This window comes from Cynocephalus volans, chromosome 7 (assembly GCF_027409185.1).
Source record: "Cynocephalus volans isolate mCynVol1 chromosome 7, mCynVol1.pri, whole genome shotgun sequence".
Classification (NCBI taxonomy): Eukaryota; Metazoa; Chordata; class Mammalia; order Dermoptera; family Cynocephalidae; genus Cynocephalus; species Cynocephalus volans.
The window spans coordinates 122,389,968-122,414,215 of NC_084466.1; the positions used below are offsets into that span (position 1 = coordinate 122,389,968).

At 41.1% G+C, this 24,248-nt stretch overlaps 1 pseudogene; it reads left to right on the forward strand.

The window, feature by feature from the left end:
• Nucleotides 1-11,277: 11,277 nt before the first annotated feature.
• On the forward strand, nt 11,278-20,257 carry LOC134381759 (dnaJ homolog subfamily C member 12-like; annotated as a pseudogene).
• The last annotated feature ends 3,991 nt before the right edge of the window (nt 20,258-24,248 follow it).

Below are 24,248 nucleotides of genomic sequence, written 5' to 3' on the forward strand. Positions count from 1 at the left end.
TCTTCCCCTTCCCAGTTAATGGCTTCTCCATCCTTCCAGTTCAAGAGAAAAACCTTAGAGTCATCATCCTCTCTTTCTCTAACAGCCTACATCTAATCCACTGGTCTCTGCTTTCCTCCTTGTCCACCACCACCCCCACCTCCCCAGCTCTGACAGTCTGTTTTCAGCTAAGAATCCAGAGATCCTGTTGAAGCTTAAGTTAAACCATGTCAGTCCTTTTGCTCAGAACCCTGCAGTGCCTCCCCATTTCACCTAGAGTAAAAGCTAAAGTCCTTAAAACACCCAGCTTGACTCTATGTGACCTGCCTCTGAACCCTAGTGACACCATTTACCACACTCTACCCCTGGCTCACTCTGCTCTGGCCACTCCAGCCCGTTCCAGAACACACAGGCATACTCCCTCCAAAGGCCTTCACGGTTGTTTCTGTGCCTCTTACACGTTTCCCCCAGCATTCCTTATGATTTACTCCCCCTCTTCATTTACAGTTGTTCAGTTGTCACCTTTTCAGGGAGGCCATCTGAACCCACCTTGTTTTAAACTACATTCCATCATCCCCTTCTCTTCCAGCTCACTCTTAATCATCCTTACCCTGCTCTATAGCACTAATCATGTTCTAAATTCAACATAATTTACTTACTATATTGATTGTCAGTCTTTCACACACACTAAAAGATAAATTTCGCAAGGATGGATTCCACTGATGTAGCCTCAGTGCCTAGAACAGTGCCTGGCATATAGATGGTGCTCAATAAACACTTGCTAAGTGAATGAATATGCTTATATGAATTTAATGATTTTAAGGTCTACTCAATATTACAGAGGAAAGCAATAACTAATAGTGGCACTACCAGGAATAACAATAACAACATATTTATCAAATCCTCTACCATTAATAATAATAGTTAACATTTTTAAAACTCAACACTAGTAATAACAATAGTGTGAATCACAGTAACTTCTCAAATCCACAACCAGTTACATCAGTAATCACAATTACCATGTATCATATCCCTGCACTATGATCCAGATAATCACACATGGAAGATATTAAATCCATCTTCCAGATGAGGGAACTAGGGCTCAGGAGTTAAATGAACTTGCCCAAGGCCCAAGACCAGTAGATGTGGAAGGTCTTCTGATTCCCTCTCCACTGTGCTCAGAAACTCTCATAAATGTGCTGTGCCCCTGGCAGGCAGTAAATCAGCTGAGGAGACAGGGGTCTTTCCTCCAGGATCTCTGGAAGTGTCACTGGTTGCCTGTACGACACAGAGTTGCAGGATTTGTTGGTCTTCTCTCTGATTTTTCTGGTAGTTCCAGTTTCGGGTCAAGGGTAACAATAGCTGTGTTCCTCTCCTGGAACCACACCTCCCTCCCCACCCCAGTCAGGCTGCAGATTTGGCTGAAGGAGCTTTCTGTCCCTAAAGGCAGAAAACTGCTCCAGATTGCCTTCAAAGAGGCTTGGAGCAAGGAGGAAGTTGAAAATCTAACTGTGCCTGCGTCAGTGCCTGCCTAAATGCTCAAAAGGATGTTTTTACTTAGAATCCCTAATCAGCTGAATTTTAAACTGACAGATTTGAAAAGCACATGGACCCTAGATGAAGCTGTAATCCAGAGGCTGAAACTAATTTCTGTTGACAGTTTTAACACACATATTTGTCAATAGTGAAACTCTTCCGGGGGAATGTTCTGTTCCAGAAAGAGGCAAATGTTCCTGTTCTGACCACTGCATAAAGGAAGAATGAATCTAGGCAGAAATGACCTGACTGAAGTTTAATAGGTTTTAATAGAAAAGGGCTAACAGATTCTAATGAAAGTGAGTATAGTCGATTTTTATTTATAGACAAGGATTAAACAAACTAATCCAACAGGAGGCTGTGCAGGCAGTTGTTTGGGAGCAAGATAGATCCATCTGCATGCAGAGAATTGTGAATGGATGAGGACCCATGGCTCAGTGGGCAGGCGGAGCATAGGGGAGACCACCAGTCTGAATAATCAGACATTCACTTTTCCCACCGTTTTGTTCTATTGTATCCAAATGTGAGAGGCTGCTTTCCAGTCCCCAACATACAAAGCTCTTTATTGGACTTTATTGTGACACAGTCCTGGCTGCTTTCCTCGAACCTGCCAGCCTCAGAGGGAGTTTTGCTTGATGATGTCTGGCAGTTTGGCTTTGCACCCAAGTAGATTTATGAGCTGTGAAAGATGGTCAAATTAACACCCTATGCATTCCTGATAGGATTAGAGGCCTGCATTTACATACCACCCTGCAGTACCATGCCATCTTGTGTTTTCCCAACCCTTCTGAGTGGGGTTTGGAGAGGCCAAGTAGGAGGTGACGCCACACACCCTTCTGCAGCTGGCAACACAAAGGGTCACCATGTGATTCCAGATGATGTTATATGGCATTTAACATCTTCTAATGGCAGCGCCCAGCTGTCAGGGCCAGATGCCTGTCCTTGACTCCCATGGAGAGAGAAAGAGCCGGTCTCTTCTCTGGGTTGGGATCTGAGCACTGGGGGTGGGCCTTAAAAGATCTATTTAAGTCATACTAATTGCTGATCGTTCTGATTGTAACAATCAGCATAGTCATTGTAGAAAATTTGGAACGTGCTGAAAATACAGCAAGGTAAAAATAACCTGTTATCCCATTACTTAGAAATAACTTACTGTTAACATTTGGTGTATTTATTTATAATCTGTTTTCTCTACATATAGACCAGTAATTGTTTTTGTTTTAATAAAGCCACATTATTGTTTATCCTGAATCTTTTCTTTTAATGTTACATCCAAAGCAATTTCTCATATTACAAAATCTTTTGGGGGAAAAAGATTATTTTTAATGGCTGCATCGTGTTCCATCTTATAAAAATTTCAATTTAGGTTGAATTGGCCAAAGTATTGTGTTTTATTCTTTCGGGGACAACATGCATGAATGATTGTCACGCAAACAAGATGCAGTATTAAGACTCTCCCCCTGATGGATAGAATGTGGTGCTGATAACACCAAGGTCAAGGGTTCCAATCCCTGTTACAGCCAGCTGCCAAAAGAAAAAAAAGGCTCTCCCCCTGAATTTGCACTGCCAGATACTAAAGCACATTATAAAGTTATAATAATTAATTAAAACTTGTGCTATTATTACAAGAAGAAACAGTGAAAATTATTGAAACACAATAAAAATGGTATTTCAAATCAATGTGAAAAGAATGAATATAATAAGTGGTCCTAAAACAAATGATTAACTATTTAGGGAAAAATTTTAGTTGAGTTAAATCCTTACTTCACATCCTATTCTTTTTGGGGGCGGGGGACAGCTGGCTAGTACAGGAATCTGAACCCTCAACCTTGGTGTCATCACACACCATATTTGAAAATAAATTCTAAACGGATTGAAGAGGCAAAATTTTTTTTTTTTTTTTAAAAAGATGACCGGTAAGGGGATCTTAACCCTTGACTTGGTGTTGTCAGCACCATGCTCACCCAGTGAGCTAACCGGCCATCCCTATGTAGGATCCGAACCTGTGGCCTTGGTGTTATCAGCACCACACTCTTCCCGAGTGAGCCACGGGGCCGGCCCGAGGCAAAATTTTTTTAAATAGAACTAGAACATTGTTGGGGGGGAGGGGGGGAGGGAGAAGGGAGGGAGGTTTCGGTGATGGGGAGCAATAATCAGCCACAATGTATATCGACAAAATAAAATTAAAAAAAAAAAAAAAAGAACTAGAAAATGATAAAGATGAATGTACACATGATCTCAAGATGAGGAAGTATAAAAAGAAAAAAGTTGTAAGTCAAAAGATTAAGAGAGATGATTACAATAAAAATTTTAATTTGATATGTAAAAAATACATAAATACAAAATACACCAGAAATAGAACAAGAAAAAAGTTCTATCTTAGAATAAAAGTTAAAACGCTTAATACCTATTTTATCTATCAAATTGGCATTTTTTTTAGGACTAATACTCTGATAGAGGTGCTTAAAAGATGGGTTCTCTCGTATACTGCTGGTAGTAGTGTAAATTGGTGTAACCCCTCTGGAGGGCAATTTGTAAATCTATAAATCATAAAATCATAAGACAGCTTTTCCCAGTCCTCCTTTTCAGATATTACAAGAAATAATAATAACTATCATCTATTGTGTAGTGTTATATATATCAGGCACTTTACCTAAATGATCACCATTAATTTTCATAGCAAGCCTATGTTGTTTTATCTATAATGATGCCCATTTTACAGATGAGGAAACTGGGGATTAAATATTTGTAAGTTGTATGTATTTTATTATTCTGACACTATCTCCCATGTGTTGTTTTCTCATTTGGCCTCATTAGGCCCCAATGCATATAATAAGTTAAAAGCATTAACCCCACCCTACCCCCAAATAAAGCTTACAGGAAAATCCCCATTTGCAGCTTCCTTCTTGAATCATCAGTGTCCACCAGATAGGGTGTGAAACGAGTGATATTCTGTACTAAGATGCTCTCTGACTGAAAAGTCACATCATCACATCACATATTGGGACCCTGTGACACGAAGTAACACCCTACTGTAACACCACCAAAGGATGACTGGTGGTAGAAGGCTATGTACATAGTTGAAATTTCATGGAACCCTCTAAGGAAAGAAATGAAGCCAAGAAATCCAAGACCCCAATGTGTTAGAAAGGTTGAAAAATATCTTCCATGTTCTCCAGGACTCTTACCACCAAGGTAGTCCATCCTGTCTCATGGACAAACATTGATCATTCAACGGCGTGTTATAGTACTGTATTCCTGCCATATCTCTCTCTCTCTTTTTTTTTTTTTTTTTTTTTTTTGCCTGGTGGCTGGCTGGTACAGGGATCTGAACCCTGGAAATTTTTTAAAGCATGAATTTCATTTTCTTGTCTTTTATTTTCTGGGTTAAAGTTTTGTTTGGTGTTTGCAGTATGAAGTAGGTTTTCAATACCCTACATCCTAGCCTTGTACCTATGGAAAATAAATTCAATTTTTGAGTTGGCTCGTTAGCTCAGTTGATTAGAATGTGGCCTTATAACATCAAGGTCAAGGGTTTGGATCCCTGTACTGGCCAAAAAAATAATGAAAAATTCAATTTATTGTATTACTAAACAGGAGGTCTCCTGAAAATCCATTGTGTTGGAGAGCAGTTCTCAACACTTACTACCATTAGAATCACATGAGGAGTTTAAAAAATACTACTGCTTCGGCCTCACCCTCCGAGATTCTGAATCAATCGGTCAAGCATAGAAATTCTAATGTGCAATCAGAGTTGACAGCTGCAATACGTGATCCCTTGTTAAACTGCCTTCCCAACAAGGCTGCTGGCTCCATGCAGACAGGGACCAATGTCAGTCTTGTTCATGATTGTCCTCCCACCATCCAACCCAATGCCAGGGACATTTGTACTAACTGAATGTAATAAATGAATGTAATAATGCCCCTGGAGTTCATTGATCCAAGACCTGAGTGGCAGCCTGTTTAGAGCCACCTCTGGGTTTGGGGGTGGTAGGGTGGTGGGCGGGGAATGGAGACTGAGAACTGGTTTGAGCCAAGTTTGGGGATAACTGGAGGAGGCGGGTGAAGATAAACTCATGATGGGCAACCAGGGTATGCGGGATTTAGCAAGAGTTGGGAACAGGCTCAAGTGACCTTGAGATTCCGTGTGAAAGGCAATTATTTATCCCCTGAAGAAAACTGGGATGTCAATTGTCTGAGGAAAGTGAGAGGTAGGCCAGTTAAGTGCTTGCAGTAGACACAGGAGTTGGCCAAGCCTGAGGAGTTGTGGTGACAGCTTCTGCCTTCCTGTCAGTGCTATCGATCAGATTTCTGGTGGCCACAGCAGTGTTCAGAGGAGATGCCGGGGAAGACTGATGAGAATTAGGCAAAGGGGGTAGCTGGCAGCGGGGAGGGGATAAAGAGCTGGCATGGAATAGTTCAGAAGATGAGGAAGCCAGAGGAGGGAGATGCTGCTCAACTGGATTTTCTGCAAGTCACTGTTTGAAAGGATGAGGGGAGGCCCAAGGTCTGGCTTCTTCAGAAGAGTATTTTTTGTTTTGTTTTTCTGGCACTGGAGCAAAATAATTATGGCAGTGCTTGGTGTAAAGTGGGGGGAAATCAAAGTGTAATTTTTATATATTTTTTAATATTATTTAATTTTTGAATGGGTATTATATTTACAGAATTCAAAAATATTAAGGTACAAAGGGTATTCAATGAAGTCTCTCTCCTATCTCCTATTCCCATTCACCCAATTCTCCCACATTAGATAAATACTATTATTTGTTTCTAATATCCACTAACAGAGATTTTAATGCATATATAAGCAAGCATAAATATGTTTGTATATATTTTAACCCCCCTTTAATATTCGTATTATACACACTGTTCTGTATCACCCTATTTTCACTTAATGTATCTTCTGGAGCTTTCCATACTAGTACATAGAGAGCATCCTCAGCCTTTCGTACAAATGCATGATTCCGTATTGTAGCTGTGCTACAATATCATACCAGTATCCTATTGATGGACATTGACAATGTTTCAAACATTTGTCATTATAAAAAAAATGCTTCAGGGCCGAGCCCGTGGCGCACTCGGTAGAGTGCTGCGCTGGCAGCGTGGCGACGCTCCCGCCGCGGGTTCGGATCCTATATAGGACTGACCGGTGCACTCACTGGCTGAGTGCCGGTCACGAAAAAAAAAAAAAAATGCTTCAGTGAAAAACTATGTGGTAATGTTATGTTTTATATGTGTGAGTATATCTGTAGGACCAATTCCCAGAAGTGGAATTGCTGGTCAAAGAGTCAAAGAGAATGAAGGGGGAAAACCAAAGTACAATTTAGAAAAGTTAAATGTACATAGTACGAAATCCGAAAGGTATCAAAGGGTACAGAGTGAAAATCAAGCCTCACCTCCACACCCCATCACTGCCATTCAGTTCCCTTCATAGAAGCAAGCAGACTTATCAGTTTCCTGTGTATTTTCCCAGAGATTCTATGCATAATCTAGTATACAAAGGTACTTCATGGGAAGATCTAGTTATTATCTTTTAATTCTATTTTTTCTCCATATATGGGTTTTGTTTTGTTTTTTGCAGCTGGACAGTAATGGGATCTGAACCTGTGACCTTGGTGTTATAAGGCTGTGCTCTAATCAACTGTGCTATTTCCTCTTTTTTTTTTTAAACACAAATAGTAGTATACAAGACACCTCGCTTTTTTTTATCTCAATATATCTCCCAGTCAGTGTAGTGTTGCCTCAATGCAAACGGTAATTTTCTTTTTTCTTTTTTTTTAAAGATGACCGGTAAGGGGATCTTAACCCTTGACTTGGTGTTGTCAGCACCACGCTCTCTCAAGTGAGCTAACCGGCCATCCCTATATAGGATCTGAACCCATGGCCTTGGTGTTATCAGCACCACACTCTCCCGAGTGAGCCATGGGCTGGCCCCAAAGAGTAACTTTCTAATCATACTCTTGTGGTACTGTTGTATTCATTCTTTTTTTTGGCAGCTGGCCAGTATAAGGATCCAAACCCTGGACCTTGGTGTTATCAGTACCACACTCTAGCCAAGTGAGCTAACTAGCTAGCCCTATTTTCAATTTCTTTTCTCATTCAGCTAGAAAGCAATTTAGCTCAAGTGTGAGATTCTTATAGATTCACAGACCCAGACCTCTGTTTCATACATTTGGGGGGTTGTTTTTACTTGCATTGCCATCTCTGTGAGCCATGATATGGGAAGAAAGAAGATTCAAGGAAGTAAATACTGAAATGCAGCCGCACATGTGCTCTGCACTCTCTGATTGGCTAAGTCCTGGAATCTGTTCTATCAGGTTCCTGCAGTCTCCTACCCTGTTCACTTGTCTTATACAGTTTATATAGCATGAGATTTTGTTCGAAGTAAAGATTTGGGTCTGCTAAATCCCCCAGGATTTCAGAAGAGGGTTGCGAAGTTCAGAGAGATTGAGCAACTTGTTCCAGTTTACCCAAATGATAGAAGCAGGACCAGAACCTGGGTCTCCCAAGCAGTGTCCACATCCTCCTCTTCTGCTCATGCCATGATCGTCATTAATTCAAGTTGGCCCAACAGGAGCTCCATCTTCTTAGAACAGCTTGTGCCCTAAATTGACAGTTGTTAGGAGTTAAATCAGCCACTCCAGATGACATCTGTGTGTGGTATCAACACCTGAAGTCCTGGCACTCTGGCAAAACCAATGGGAGAGCGTTAGGGGAAGGAGACAACAGGTGGACATCTGTCCTCTGAGTGGCACACAGGTCTATTGGGACAGGCTAAGGAAACACTAGATCTAAGAGCTCACAAGAACCCTGAATCACAACAAGGCACACCTTGGTCTTGTCTAGATGTATTGCATGGTAGTTACCAAATGTGATTCTTATCAGAATCACCTGGGGAATCTGTAGGTTAAAAATAGGCACTCCAGAACTGCCTCAAAGGGAGTGAAATCTGTATTTTTCACAAGATCCCCGAGTGGTTCAAATACAGCAAATGCTCAGCCCAGATTTGAAGGATTCCAGAGAATGGAAAGAGCTGTTTTAAAGTCAGATCTGGGCTCAAGGTGGCAGCTCTTCCCCTCAAGTCACTTACTCTGAGCCTCAGTTTCCCACACTGTAAAAGAGGGCAAAGATCATGTATGCCCCACCGACCTCACAGGGTGGCTATGGGACTCAGATGAAGTAATGTCTGTAAAAACACTTGGTGAAATAGAAACTGCATATAAATGTCAAGAGGCATTATCTCATTGTGCCCAAAAGGAGAGAGATTTAGAAGAGCTTGATTTTCAGGGCTCAGCAACAGCTCCCAGCTACCCTTGGGGAGCCTGCTTCAAAATCCACACATATTTCTACTAAACACGCTCGCCTTCCTTGTCAATGGGTTTGCTTGTGACTTGCCTTACTCTAGGTTCGCTTTGGCTTTTCAGCACTTCGTGCTGATGATCACAATTGCTTGGTTTCAGAGGCATAGACTCCTTACTGCCTGTGATATGGCCCTAATGAAAAAAGTCCTCCCCCTCCAGACCCATTCTCAGCGCTTTCCCCTCAGAGTCCCCTGGATTTGGGAGAGCCTTTGTGGCTTGAATCTAAGTCACAAGACTGCCCTTGTTAATCCCATGGGATCAGTTAGACCCAGTGCTTCAGGGGAAGACCAATGAGAGGGAATAAACACCTTGCATTTGCCTTCCTGCTTTGCTACAGAGAGAAGTAAAGGTTCCTAAAGCTTAATAAGATAGAGTCGTCATGCGAATTTCGCTCCCTGGGGCTTTCCATGAGTGTGGCAACATCATGCTCTTCTCCCCCCCCAACCCTTGACCTTGGTTTTATAACACCTGCACTCCAACTGAGCTAAGCAACCAGCCCTCCCACCTTTATATATATATATATAAAATGCTCGTTAGTGAGAGCTAGAGTGGGTCTCTTGGAGTGTTAGGGTACCACCCCACACCTCCTAAAAAGGAGTTCATACCCTTGGTCTGTGATCTATTGAAAATGCAAATGCCTCACCCTGGATTAAAAGAGTTTTTCTCTCCCATCTTCCTTTAAAAATCCCTGTAGTCTTCTTGGAAGTACCATTTAAAACAGGAGACAAATTGCAAGAGGCCATTTCATGCCAAGGTACATTAAAAAGCAGAATCTCAAAGAGCACTCAGCTAAGAGAGAGTGATGGGAAAAATCCCTCCAGTCTCTGAGAGCAGCAGCCACAAAAAGTGGCAGAAGGGCCTCTAAGTGGAGACAGCCTTAGCCTCCAGCCCCCTCAGCCTGTCTCGTGGTAAGTTGGAATTGCCTGGCATCTTTTTTAAAACTACTAATGCCAGACCCTTGCCCCCAGATATTATGATTTAATTGTGATGTGACGGGGGCCTAGAGGAGTTTCAAAAGCTCCTGACGTGATTCTAATATACAGCAAAGGTGGGGAACCACTGGTCTAAATTCTGTTCTTCAAGTTTCAGCTCAGTAATTCTTCCTTCAGGAAACCTGCCCGGATTTTCCTTCTCCCACCATCTCCACACACCCATGACTCTGACCCTGGGGGAGGTCTCTTCCTGAGGGCCCCTGCAGCACCTGGTAGTTAGCCTTTGGTAATACTGGCCACTTGACTCAACAGGCTTCCTCTGGAATACCTGGGCAGGTCCCTGAGGGCAGGAACGATGCCCTACTCACCCTTCAATCCCCAGAGCCTGGCCCATTGTGGGCTCTCTAAGTACTAACTGAAAGTGTGAATTAATTTTCTATTTGAACATTTCATTTTACTCATTCTGTGCATGCCAACTTACTTTCTATGGTATAATGTCAATTATATTGCCCACTTAATCACACTTTCTCCAGCTATCATGGTCAGTGGGTCACGTAAATAAAAATGAAGCATTTACACTATTTTATATTTTATATATTTTATAAAATATTTTAAGAACTAGCTGAAGCTATCAGTAAAAATCCCAAACTGTGGCTTGTCACAGACAAGGTTAAATGATTAGACCTGGGTCAGGAGCGTTATTTGTGAAAACCTATTTTCATTTAGGTCTCCATAGACTTAACACCTGGCTTTTCTCCTGTTATTAAAAAAGGTTTATATTTTGTAAAATATGCTTTATAAAATTACACAAAGGCAAATCGGTAGAAGCGTCTCCTTTTTGTGTGGTTAATACGGATGTAACGGCAGGGCGCACACATATTTAAGAAGTTGCAGCGCGCTTTATTTCCAAAATTCAGACAAAGAAACAGATCCGCAAACACAGGCCCCCTGTACCAGCACGGATGGGGTCAGATTACAAGGCTGGGCGACGGGGCCCTCAGACCCACGGTAATTGTCCCCACGTTCCTGCGACGCCCGCAGACTTCTCAATGCCTCGCTTTGTAACCCCATCGGGCCGCGTGAATGGCGGCGAAGGTAACGTGACTGCAGAGCGGGGCCCGGCCCCGGGAGGGGCGCGGGCCTGGCCAGTGGGAAGGGCAGACGGCGAGCGGCGAGATCACCCCACCGGCATCAGACCAGCGCTGCCATTCAGCGGCGGAACGTGGGCGGGCCGGGGACGTCCGCTCGGCAGCCCCCGCCGTTAACCCTGTGCGCGCCCGCGGGCGCTGTGCGGCGACGTGCCAGTCCACACTCGTCCGCGTGCACGCTTGGCTCTCTGGGTGGAGTTTGTTTGGAGGTCACCGTTGAATCGCCGCGATTGCGTTCCCTAAAACCACATTTGCTCATCACAATTCAAATAACTTAGAAAATGTTTTTAGGTAACCGTGGGGCCCGGGGAAGCCGAGGCAATGGAGGTGGCTTCCCTTGCTGGACGTCACCTCGCGGCGCCCGAGCAAGCACTTAAAACTGCACACTTTGCACGTGGGAACACTGAGGCAGTGCCCGGTGTCTTCTATTTTTCTCCTCTTCTCTATGACTTTATCACATTTGTAAAGGGAGGCGTGATCAGTCTCCAGTTAGTTTTTCTCCACCTTAATTTAGAAAATATTCAATCTACAGAAAAGTTGCAAGTGTCGTGAAATAATACAATGAACGTCCATGCAGAATAGTATATCCTTCATCTAGATTCATCACTTGCTCGCGTGTTGCCATATTCGCTTTACCGTCCATCTGTACAGAGATTTCTTTCTCCTGAATTACGTGAAAGTAAATTGCAGACCTCATGACATTCGCCCCAAAATAATTCACACATATACAGCAACTAGGAAAAAGTACGTTTTCTTACATAACCACAGTACCGTTTATCACGCCTAAGAAAATTAACGCTAATTCAATTATATCCACTAAAATATAGGCCACCTTTAAACTTTCGCAGTTATTCCCAAATGCCTTTTAACTAAATTTTTAAGAATCCAAGATCCAATAAAGATTCATGCATTGCATTTAGTTATGTTACTTGCTTTTTATGATAATTTTGTTTTCACTTTTTATTATTTTCCACCTAACATATTTCTGGAATTTAAATTTGGGGACTGTAGTTATTCCAGATCTGTCTTCTCCCTGAGGCTAGTGAGCACATTTTTCAACCAGGCTTTTGAGAGAAATCCTTAGTTGCTGAGCGTCTGGTGCAAATAGTGGGTTTCCTATGTAGACCAACTGCACTTCCTGGCCTGGGGTCTGACCCAATCCTGATGCCACAAAGCTCCCTTTCCCAGGCTCTCTCCTCCAGATCCACAGGTTCAATAAGGACTTCTAGTCTTCATTTTTTCTTACCTCCCCTTTAGATCCTAGTGATTTCCTTGCTGCTTTACCACAGTCCTGACCAAAACCAAATTAAAACATTCTCTTTTCTCTTTATAGGTGACCATTAAAAACATTTTTAGGCTGGCCAATCAGCTCAGTTGGTTAGTGTGCGCTGCTGCTAACACCAAGGCCCAGGGTTTGATCCCTGTACAGGCCAGAGGCAAAAAAAAAAAAAAAAGGTTTTTTTTTGTTTTTTGACAGCTGGTCCATATGGGGATCTGAGTCCTTGAACTTGGTGTTATAATACTGTGCTCTAAAAAGAAAACATTTTTAAAGTTCTCTAAGTCCTGTCACTCTTCTTGTCCCACATGTGGCTCTCAGAATTATTTTCCTATAGTTCTATTGCCTTTCTTTCCACACTTATCTATAAGAAATGTGTATCCAGAGCTTGTTATATGCCGGACACTATATTAAGTGCTTTATACATATCTCATTTCATGCTCAGAACAATCTTATAGAGTTAGCACCATTAATATTTCCTCCATTTTAAAGATGAGGAAATTGAGTCTTAGGATAAGTCATTTGTCTAATAGGTATGACGTAATAAGATGCAGAGCTCGAACTTGAACTTTGGTTATCTGACTCCAGAGTCCATGTTCTCAACACTACATACTACCTTTGAGACATTAGCATGACTAGAGTCCTCCTTTTATTCAATATGTAAAGAGCCTGTATAATTGAGAGGCGTTTCCATACATCAGGTTTCTTTGCTGGTTCACTATTTTCATAAGTTGTGTGGTAGAAATTGGTGACACGCTTGCCAGAGCTGTGTACTGTGCACAAGGCTAAGATTTTAACCAAACAATATTTGGAAAGCTCATATCAGCTCCTGTTGACTCACTGAGGCCATAGAACACCCCTGGTGACACTCTTGGGAGTCAGAGAACATTTAATCATCCCCTAAACCAGTGCTTTCCAGGTGTCTGGAATTCAAACCCAATAAAACCTCCTTACATATTTTGGGGAAAGACATAAAGTTGCCAGTTTGTTACTTTGCCAAGTGAGGACATTAAAAATTTTAAACCATCATCTGTGCTACTAGCATCATCATTTTATAAAAGAAAGGATATTTAAAACTTGTCTCCTTCCACCCCTACAAAAAATTAAGGACATGTTCTCAGAATAAAGAATAATCCTTAATCTGATAAATTCAGTGCTATCAAAATTCACTATATTGTCCTTATCTTTCTCATTTTGTGACAGACAGGTATAAGCCTCATCGTGAACTGACTTTGGGTCTGCCTGTGTAGGCCAGCACCATCATTTTACAAATAAGGGGGTGATTCATCAACACATCTTTATGTTAGCCAGAGTTACTGTGATGGAGTGTGCAGGCCAGGATGAAAGAGATTAGGCCCATCAGTCTAACAAAATCACTGAGAGTGGTTTCCCCCTCGTTGAAGGGAAGATCTGTGGATATAGGACTGATAGAAAGTCTGGCTGAGCAGAAACAATGGATTCATAAAGGATAAAGGACTGATTTACTGGTGGAGGGTGTTCAAGGTCTATGGCCTGATGATGGGACAGCTATGCAGTATTGAAAAGACCCTAGCTCAAGTTTCAGCTCTGCTCTGTGTCCTTGGAGAAGTCACCGAATGTCTCTGAACCTGTTTTCTCACCCATGAAATGACATTTCATGAGGCAGATAAGAGGATATACAATGCTTTGTAAATAAAAACAAATGCAAATGGTAGGAATTATTATTATTATTGAGTTTTTTGCTAATAAAGATTTAAAACAAGTATGTGTCATACCGTTCTGGAGGAGCAAGGATTTCATTTTGGAACATTATTTAGATTTTATACAAGTTGGAGAACAGAGCAGTGGCCCTTGGAGATTTCATTCTTAGGCATGTGAATAGAATACGCCGTCTCTGTTTTAAGTCAGTGCCAGTCTCAGCCAGTCCGGCCCTATGCAGGGGGTTGGTGCCTGGCAAGAGTCTGCAGTACAAGGCAGAGGTTATCTTGCACAAGGATAGTCAGTGAGTGTGCGTTTCTCATGCTCAGGAGAGTAGCATAAGCTCCCAAGAGGAGCAGTACTCTACTTAGGGCCAAATAAGAAGCACCTCTGCCTGATCCAGCTCTGGAGAGGGCCTTGTATTATCCCAAACACATAACAAAAAACTTATTAAAGAACACATGGGTACGTACCTGCGTCATTTGGGAGGGCTCAGTTCTGGCACAGCTTGACATTTAATCTTGAACGTTCATTTTTAAGATAATACTGTTTAGTCTCCAGGGAAATGTTTCTCCATATTTCTTGTTCTATGTCCTCAAAACAAAAGATGATTATGTGTGAATGCTCCTGATGTTGGTGTTTACTTCACAGTATGAGGAAGTCATATGGTATGTCAGCAGAAACCCTTTGGTATGAGAAGAGATTAACTTGTCATGTCATTCCTCTCAGATAGCAGGAATGCAGTAGGTTCTTGCATTATGGCTGTTATATTTCCCAATACTGCCGAGAGACAATTTTCTTCTCATCTGTGTTCCAATTCATGATTCCAGAAGCACTCATAAATAAGTGTGGTATTCACGATACATATGCCAGCTAAAAAATTTTTTTAATAATACACAATTCCTATCACTCTTAAATTTGTGTATATGTGGTCCTATACATTACAGGCATGAAGCATGACAGTAATGCTTTCCATTGTTAACTGGAAATGGACATTGAATGCCAGAATCAGAAATAATTCTTTAAAATTTTTTTTTCTTCTACAGCCAAATGTCAGCTTAGGAAATAATTTTTATAGAAACATTTGATAAGATTTAATACAATTTCAAAATATTAACTAAGTTTTTAGCTTTATTTAAATAATTTTGATTTAAATTTTTAAAATTCATTAGTTATAATTTGTATTTTCCTTTAATTTAGTAGAAAGGCATTTTTAGTATTTCAGGAGAAAATAACCTTTTTGAAAACATATATGAAAATAAATTAAATGTTTTTTCATTTTTTAAATTTACATCTTTTGAGTAAAGATATATTCGATTTTGTATCCACTGAATATTATTACATTTTATTTTTTAACCCCTTAGATCTGACAGTGAGTACTCATAGAGATTGTGATAGATAATATCAAAATGGAACACAGAATAGAAAAAGCTGAAAGGAAAAAAAGGAAATAGAAAAATTTCAAAGTGATCTGTTTAAATTTTTAAAAACTCTAACCTGTAGGACATGATTGTATTAAATGTGCAAACAGAATATTGGACATTTTTATTTAATATAGAATTACTTATCAAAACAATAAAATTTGGATAGGAAGTTATTCTCATCAAATCTACAGCTTGAACAAGTAGACGAAAATTTCTGCACCTCCAAATTCTTTACTAAACCGACATATAATCACAAATCAAAGCAATAAGAATAAAAAATGGGAATTAGTCTTCTTAAATCACAACTCAGAAAGCTCAAATGAGGCTTTCAGTCAAGATGGTGGAATAGATGGTCCCCAGCGTCACTCTCTCCCACAAATCAACCAATTTACAATTATGAGAAAGCAATGACAGCCAAGCTGGGGCTGCTAGAGCTCAGGGGAAGAGAGGAGAGACCTACTGAGTGTGTGAAGGCGGGAGAAGCCACAATGAGAAAGAAAAAAAAAAATCTCTCTGAACATTTTGAGCCCGCCACTTCCAGGCTGGAGCTGCTGAGTGCACAGAGCAGAAGCTGGCAAAAGCCACAGCCGTGCCCTTCGGATGAAATTGCTTGGAGGTAGCAGGGGAGCAGAGGGTCTTTGTGGCCCCCAGGCCAGCAAGACCACTAATAGGGTTCCCAAGGACCTACATAGGAGCAAGGAACCACAACAACTGAAAAAAAGGAGCCACTCAGAGGCCAGTGAGTCATCTCAAGGGAGCAACACATGGCCCATCCCATGGGAAGTGTTTGCAGCAGGGCGGTGGGGGAGATGGGCCCACCAGGGGAGCACTGGGGCACAGCAAGGACAGCTGATCTGCCCCCAATCAGTGAAGGACCACCCAGAGGAGACTGGTCATGAATATAGAATTGCATGGGGTGCAGTTTGCTGAAAAGACTCAGGCCCAGACCAGAGTTTCTACACAACTCAGGTGCATTGGATCTCTTGAGAGCCGGAAGTACCTATAAAGTCAGCCATTAAAACCTGAGCTGCACAAAAAGCCTTCCCTAGGGAATCAGCAGCAAAGCAGCAATTTAGCTCAACCACAGAGCTCAAGAGCTGGTCCCCACAGGAAGTTCCCCCATTTTAAAAGGAAGCAAAGGACAACAAATTAGTTCTAGTGCAGAGTTTAAGTGGGGGGGACAGCAAATAATCCAGCACAGAACTGAAAAAAAACCAAAATACCCACAGACCAGAGACAAAGTTTGATATTAACTAGTAAAGGTCTCACATCACCAAAGAACACCTGTAATACCTAGAAGGACCAGAAGTCCCCTGGACTACCATGAAGGGAGGGGGGAAGGCTGGGGGCCTCAGCCACACACACCCCACCCCCACCGACACCAGCAACCAGCCCAGTGCTAACCACTGAGCTGCCACAGGAAGCACCTGGGGCTCCAGAGCCACGGTGGTGGGGGTTGAGGGCTTCAGCTACCCCCTCTGACATCTACTCCCAGGCCAACAATGACCAAACCACAGCTGGAAGCCCCTTGATCTCCCCTGCAGGAATGAGGGGGGTGCCACAGAACTCAACCCCACCCCTCTTCCTTCCTTCTTCTCCTACCCTGTTTCCTTCCCCCGCCTACCCTATTTCCTTCCCCCGTCCCCTCTCCCCTTCTGCCCCAACTGCTCTGCAACAACATCACAGAATGTAAAAAAAAAAAGTTAATAAGTAAATAAACATAAAAAACAAACAAACAAAAAAAGAGAGCTCAAATGCTACTCTGGACTGTCTATTATATCCATAAAATTGGCAAGCTGGATAAGGAAGAGAGATCTCTGGAACATTACTATACTGTATTTATTGGATAAAGATCTTGGAAAATGGCCATCACATCTTTCTGACAACAAGAGAATGTTTCTAGCAAAACATAATTTGATTCAGATGAATGATTATCCATTTCCATTGAATGAACTTGGCAGAGTTTCATTTTACATCAAAACGTCTTCAGATGGAGATACTGGATATGGGCTTTTATACGCCAAGCACAAGGACAAAATATTCTGTAGCTACTTTCACATGTTTCACAATCGTTTTCATGGTGAGCTTTGGCCAATGAGGAGACTTGTGAAAGGACAGATTTAGGTTCTTTTAATAGAGAACATGATGCGCTGTACAGTTAGCTCGGTTGTTCAGAGCATAGTGCTGATAAAACTAAAGTCCAGGATTCAATCCCTGCACTGGCCAGCTGCCAAAAAAAAAAAAAAAAAGGAACATGAAAAAGCACATGCAATTACTAAAACTAAAAAAAAAAAAAAAGGCTGGATAAACAGCAAATCACAGTATTCCACAGTGACAATGCTGATATAAAACATTGATGTAAAAGTCCTAAAATAATAATATGTGGCCAATACTTAGCCACACACCATGAACTTTTCATGGCACTTAACAGCACAATGTTTACAGACAATAATGGGATATTTCTAGACTTAGTGAAAATTATTTCAAAAGTTAAGACTAGAACAGCCAAACATGTAAGATAGTTAAGAAATAACAAACTAAATGATCACTATGGAGGAGGAAGAATTCAAAATGAAATTATTTAATGGGCAACAATGTAAGAGAAAAAATAATACATATTATTTTTTAAAGTAAATAATATTCAGTTCAACTAGTTTGTAACAAGAACAAAAGACATGTTGAACAACTAACACTATTTGCGTGTTGAACTGAGAGAAGAAGAAAACAAGACAATCAAAATTGTTTCATTAATTTCACACCTCTGGTAAAAGGTACATGTTTTGACTCAAGAATTAAAAGGAGAAAAAAAAAAACCTTTTAATTGTAGGCATTGACTTAAAACATTGCTTATGGTAAATCTATTACAGTTGTAATATCTTTGGTAAAGGAAAAGATATATATTCAGAATTTTGGCCAAAAATCCAGAAGCATTCTTCGTGCTCTATACCAGCACTAACCAAGAGAAATATAATGCAAGCTACAAATGTAATTTAAATTTTTCCAGTAGTTACACTTAAACACATAATAAACAGCTGAAGTTAATCTTAATAATTTATTTTATTCAATCTAATGTATTGTATTAGCCTGTTTTCTGTTGCTATAACAACATACCTGAGACTGGGTAATTTATAAAGAACAGAGGTTTATTTGGCTTATGATTCTGGGATAGTTGCCTCTGGTGTGGACCTCAGGCTGCTTCTACTCATATTGGAAAGCAGCAGGCAGCCAGCAGGTACAAACAGATCACATAGTGAGAGGAAGCAAGAGAGAGAGGGGAGGTCTCAGGGTCTTTTAAACAACCAGCTCTCACAGGAACTAATAGAGTGAGATCTCGCTACAAACCCATCCTCCCCCAAGGAGAGCATTAATCCATTCATGAGGGATCTGCCCCCATGACTCAAACAGCTTCCAGCACTGCCACATTGAGGATCAGACTTCCACATGAGTTTTGGAGGGGACAATACATCCAAACTCTGTAATGTATCTAAGATATTACCACTCCAACATGCAGCCAGTATTTTAGAATTATTAATGAGATATTTTACATTCCTTTGAGGTGGAGAGGGCACTTAGCTTTGTATTTGTATTGGAGAACATTGCATTTTGGAAAAGCCACATTTCCAACATTCAAGTGTTTAGTGGCTGCCAAGTTGGGCAGCACAGAGCATAGCTTAAAAATTTTTTTTTCATTTTTTGAGAATTTAATTTGATTTTAATTTTTAGAAGAGAAATGTATTTTGCTTAATGTAAGTTTAGCCTGTAGCCACTATGGAGTTCAGCAGGTAGGCCTTAATAAACAAGTCTGGGAACTTGCAACAGGGTAAATAAACCTAAAGGATAATCTGTTTATCTTTTTAAAAATGTAGCCAGTTAAGCATAAAGTAATAATAGTTTAAACAATAATCATCAGTGATTTAGAGTCACCAGATGCTTGCTTTTGCTTTTGTTTTGGAGACAACAAAACTGATGCACAGATATAAGTTGTTGTCACAGAATTTGCTGTTGGGGCATGTATTAGTTCATTTGCGAATAGTCTGAATTTATTTCAGGAGACCCGGCCTCAGCTGTGCAATAGCAATGCAATTCTTTGGAAGAATTCAAAGGTTATATGCAATATTTTCTGGATATGCTCAGAGATACCACATCTCAATTAAATACATATCAAAATTGACTTTACAATGCTTTCAGGTACACAAGGTCCCAGGAATTTAACCATGTGCCTTTTAAATGCTGCCCTTCCACTTTGTGAGGTTTCAGTGAGATGACAGCTGACTATGAGGAAACTGCCCTAACTAGATGCCAAATCTGCTGGAGATTTGATCTTGGACTTCCCACCCTCCAGGACTGTGGAACAATTCCTGGTAGAATTTAAGGTCAGAGCTCCAGAATGTCACACTCAGAAGCATCCTGAAAACTCCAAAACTATGGAGACTTTTCAGAAGCCGCAGAAGGTAAGGGAGATTCTGACCAATGAGGAGAGATGAGCCTGCTATGACCACTGGCGAAGCAGCCAGATGTTGATGCCAAACCAGCTGGGGAGGTTTGGGTGACTTAGTGAAAATGTCAATGCACTGGGCTGTTGAGGTAAAAAAAAAAAAAAAAAGAAAGAAAGAAAGAAAGAAAGAAAGAAAGAAAGAAAGAAAGAAAAGAAAAAAGACTTGATGCTGGAAGAATCTGACCAGACTCATACCAATAAGATTGAAAATGAAGAATGGAACAAGCAAAGAGAAACAGAGAAAGAGGAGCTAGGTTCAACCACAGAAAAAATGTAGCTAAAAGAATCTGAGACCCTGAAGAAGTCATTTTCCCCACAAAATCCAGATTCTCCAAGTTTTTCAGATGTGAACTATTGGCAACTTGTTTCCACTGATCTGGGGATGCTCCCTCAGAATTCCTGAGGAAGTTCAGAAACTCTGAAATATAAAATGTCCCTGATCCATAAAAGAGGGAGAGAGTGATATTGTGTGCTGCCAACAGGCAGTCTTTGTTCACATCTAAAAATGCCATGTTTATATGGCATGTTTGTGCTCTCTAAAGACACTCTCACCCTTAGATCTGAGCTGTCATGTTCAATATTTAGCAAATATCAGGACGTCTATGAATTTCAATTAGAATCTAATGGCAAGTTTTGAGATAAAGTGATGAGTCAAGAAACTTTAATATTATTGATATTGAATTTTGTAAAACTGCATTACCAAATAACACACCGGTCACGTCTAAGTTATTTTCTAAACATCAGAATTCAAGGTGAGTTAGACATTAACAAGTTGTATTGTTGTTATTATTATTTTAATGGCAAATGAAACTGCATGGCTATTAAAAGAGAAGGCCTCCTCTGCTCTTTCAAACAAATTTACCATTAGTAGCAGCCAAATTCTGAGGCTGCTAGGAACTTGAGGCTGCAGTCCAAAAGCCCCTGCTAGCCCCTCCTATCTTATATCCTAGCAGCTGGTCCCATGAGGCTAATTGTCCTGCTTGCAAATAACTTTAGCTCCCCAGCCTTCCTAAGGCATTCCCTAATCATACACTGAGGTCCCTCTTCATTCTGGGTGCTTCCTTAAAAAATTTGTACAGCACTGTAGGTGCCAGCCATTCACATTTATTCAAAGTGGTTTCGTCCTCCAGATTTTCTTGAGATTTTATGTTGTGGGTTTTAACAGGACATTGTAGGAACATCCAAACTCATCCAAGAAACTGGGTGCGTACCCACATGATTGAGACTGGTGGTGTGAGCTAAGGAATCAAAAGCAGGACTGCCCTAGACATCCTCTTTCCTCTAGCACAACTGTGCTGGCAGGCTTTCAAAATGCTCCAGTACTGTGTGTGCATGTGTGCGTGCGCGTGTGTGTGTGCAGTGTGTTGTTTCGCTTTGCTTTGCCTCTTGTTTTTCTTTTTTTTGTTTTTTTAATTGAGAGCTTTCCTGAGCCTTGGACAGTAACAGGAAGGAAGAAGAAGAGAAGAGGGTAAATATTCCCATGGCACTGCCAAGGAATACTTATACAAAATTAGGCATAAACTTTGACATCTCACCCTTCTGGGGATCGCGCACTGGCAGTCTTCCCTTCACCTCTCTTCCCACATCTTAAAATCAATGCACAAGAGCCCTATCCCAGTCTTTATTTGGAGAAGAATCATTCTCATTGTAATCACTGTGTATGGGAACAAAAGAACATATGGATCAAAGGTTTAGTGTCTTCAGCCCCACCACGATCACGTGACCACCCAGCTAAAAGGCGGCAACTGTCAACTGAAGTGCTGGGTGGAAGCTTCTGGCCTTTTACAGGGAGTCCCTGTGGTTACCTAGAAACAGTCCCCTCACATCATTTACATTGCTTTGCACTGTGCTGCCAACAGTCCTGTGGGAGGTTCTGTATTTAGTCATTTCAAGTTTTACCCCTTAATGGAAGCATCCTTTCTCTCTCTCTCTCTCTCTCTCTCTCTCTGAAACATGCAATTCTGCATCCTTCCAGCCCCCAAATTCTCTTGGTTTTCCATTGGAACTTTAGAATCAGTTTGCCTAGTTCTCATACCCCAAAATCATGTTGGAAGTTTTATTGTACACATTTAAATTTATATATCTAAGGAGAATTGACATTTTAAAAATGTTAAGATTTATTTCATAATAATAATAATAAATCCATATGTTTTCATTTATTTGAGTCTTTCTTTTCAGCCCTCAGAAGTGTTTCTGCAGAGCTTGCTGGTTAGCTCAGTTGGTTAGAGGGCAGTATTATAACACCAAGGCCAAGGGTTCAGATCCCCATATCAGCCAGCTGCCACACACACAAAAAAGTATTTTTGTGTTCTTCATATAGCTCTTGCATATTTCCTGTTGTGTTTATTCTTAGGTATTTTACCTTGTGTTACTATTTTAATGGCATCTTCCGTTATGTTTTCTAATTGCTTGTTGTCTGTATATGATGACCACCCAATAATTTGAATATAGCTAAAGAAGGCTTCTTGCTTTAAAAGGGAGAGGAGGACTTTGGTCTGCTGTTATTTATTTATTATTGTGGGGTGCATTTGGGGGGGTTGTTCATTGGGGTTTTGGTTTTTTTTTTTTTTTTTTTTTTTTTGGCGTCTGGCAGGTATGGGGACCCAAACCTAGACCTTGGTGTTATAACACTGTGCCACTGTGGTCTAAGCAACTGAGATAACCAGCCAGCCCTGGTCTGCTTTCACAGTTGCTTTTAAAATTTGAAATGGGGGAAAGTTTTAATGTTGTGAGCCAGAGGTCACAGAGCGACAAAACTCAGGGTAAGTTCATCAAAGCACTACAGCTATAAGCATTGGTCAGGAACTAAGGAAAAGTGTTCTTTGAAGTGGTAAGAAATCCGTGGAGCTGGGACCTCAGCTGTGGTCCCACATATGAACTCCTAGACAGAAACATTCTCATCTCCTTTCAAATCATCCACATTGAAAGAGATCTCACAACTCCCTGTGCTTCCACATTAGGGATGTGAATACTGTATAATGCTCTCATCATCAGACAATTCTCTCTTCTACAGCTACAAATTTCTTGCTTATTTCTTGTTATGCTGTTCCCAGCTGAGATGGAGAGTTTCTGATCTCCATTTGTGTTGTGTCCTTTAAGACTGAAAGTTCCCTTTAGATGCCTGCATCAGGATACTAAAGGAAATGGTAGCCCTGACAACATTTATTACATGCTTGCAATGTGCCAGGCATTGTGCTTTATATGAGCATCTCATTTAATCCTCTCAACAACCCTATAGGGAAAGTACTATTATTATCCTCCCTGTTTTACAGATGAGAAAACTGAGGCTCAGAGAGATGAAGTGAATTGTCCAAGGTCACATAGCTGGTTAGTGGTAACACCCAGATTTGAACCCATGTGTGTTGGTCTTCATCACCTACATTCTTAATAGCTTTTAGCTATAACACACATTTACGGTAGTGGGAGAAAAAACACCCAAATCTTGCCTCAGCTAAACCAAAACATTAGTCTTAGTTTCAACTTTTACAGCAGCTGGGAGACTGTGTTGCCGAAATCTCCCATTAAGTGAGTGCCTGTTGTGAAGAGTGTGATTAACTGACTGTGTCCAGCAGCAGCACCTTCAGAATCCACCACAGTGTTCTCACCAAGAGCATGTGCTCCTTGGACCACTCCCAGTCAATGACTGTGCCTGCAGGGCAGCTAGAACCTGGCCATTTCTGTCCAATGTGGGGCTCCTCCGATGGGCAATCCCTGTGCTGGGGCTCCCCGTCAGCATGGCTGAGGTTTGCTCAGAGCTACACAGAGCTACAGCTCTTCCTACCCAATCCTCCTTCCTCCTGCTTGTCTTGCACATAACTCAGAAGTTCTCCCACCTCCTCCTGAACCCTCCCCCTTTATCTCTTATAGTTATTTCCCTTCCACCACCCTCCACCTGACCCTCTGATTCTTAAAGGACCCACTGTGATAAACCTTTCCTCAAAGACATTATCATCTTTGTGGCTCTCTTATGGATACTCTTAAAGTTTCGATATTTCTCTTTGCCTTAGGATGGAACATAATGCTACAGTCTAACCAGATCTAAGCAGCAATGAAGCTGGTAACAGGTGCCATGTTCATGCCGTGGGCCATGAGCATGACCTCTGGTCGTCCTCAACAGATCAGTTAAGCATGCACATGCTCAGTTGTAAAATATTCATCTGTCAGGCTACGCTGTTAACACATTCTTTACCCACTACTCCTGTTCCCTCCCCTGGGCAGAAGACATAGAATGATGTTTAATACGTCTATATTTCCATCAGTTCTGAGTACCTAGCATTCTACTGCACACAGAGTGGGCCTTTATTACTGTATTCCATTGAGTCTATGGCTCTATTGATTGTATTACATGCTATTTTTAGTGTAACATCAAAAAAGCAGAAGGATACTGCCAGTTAATCAATGACATGCCATTGATTATAAG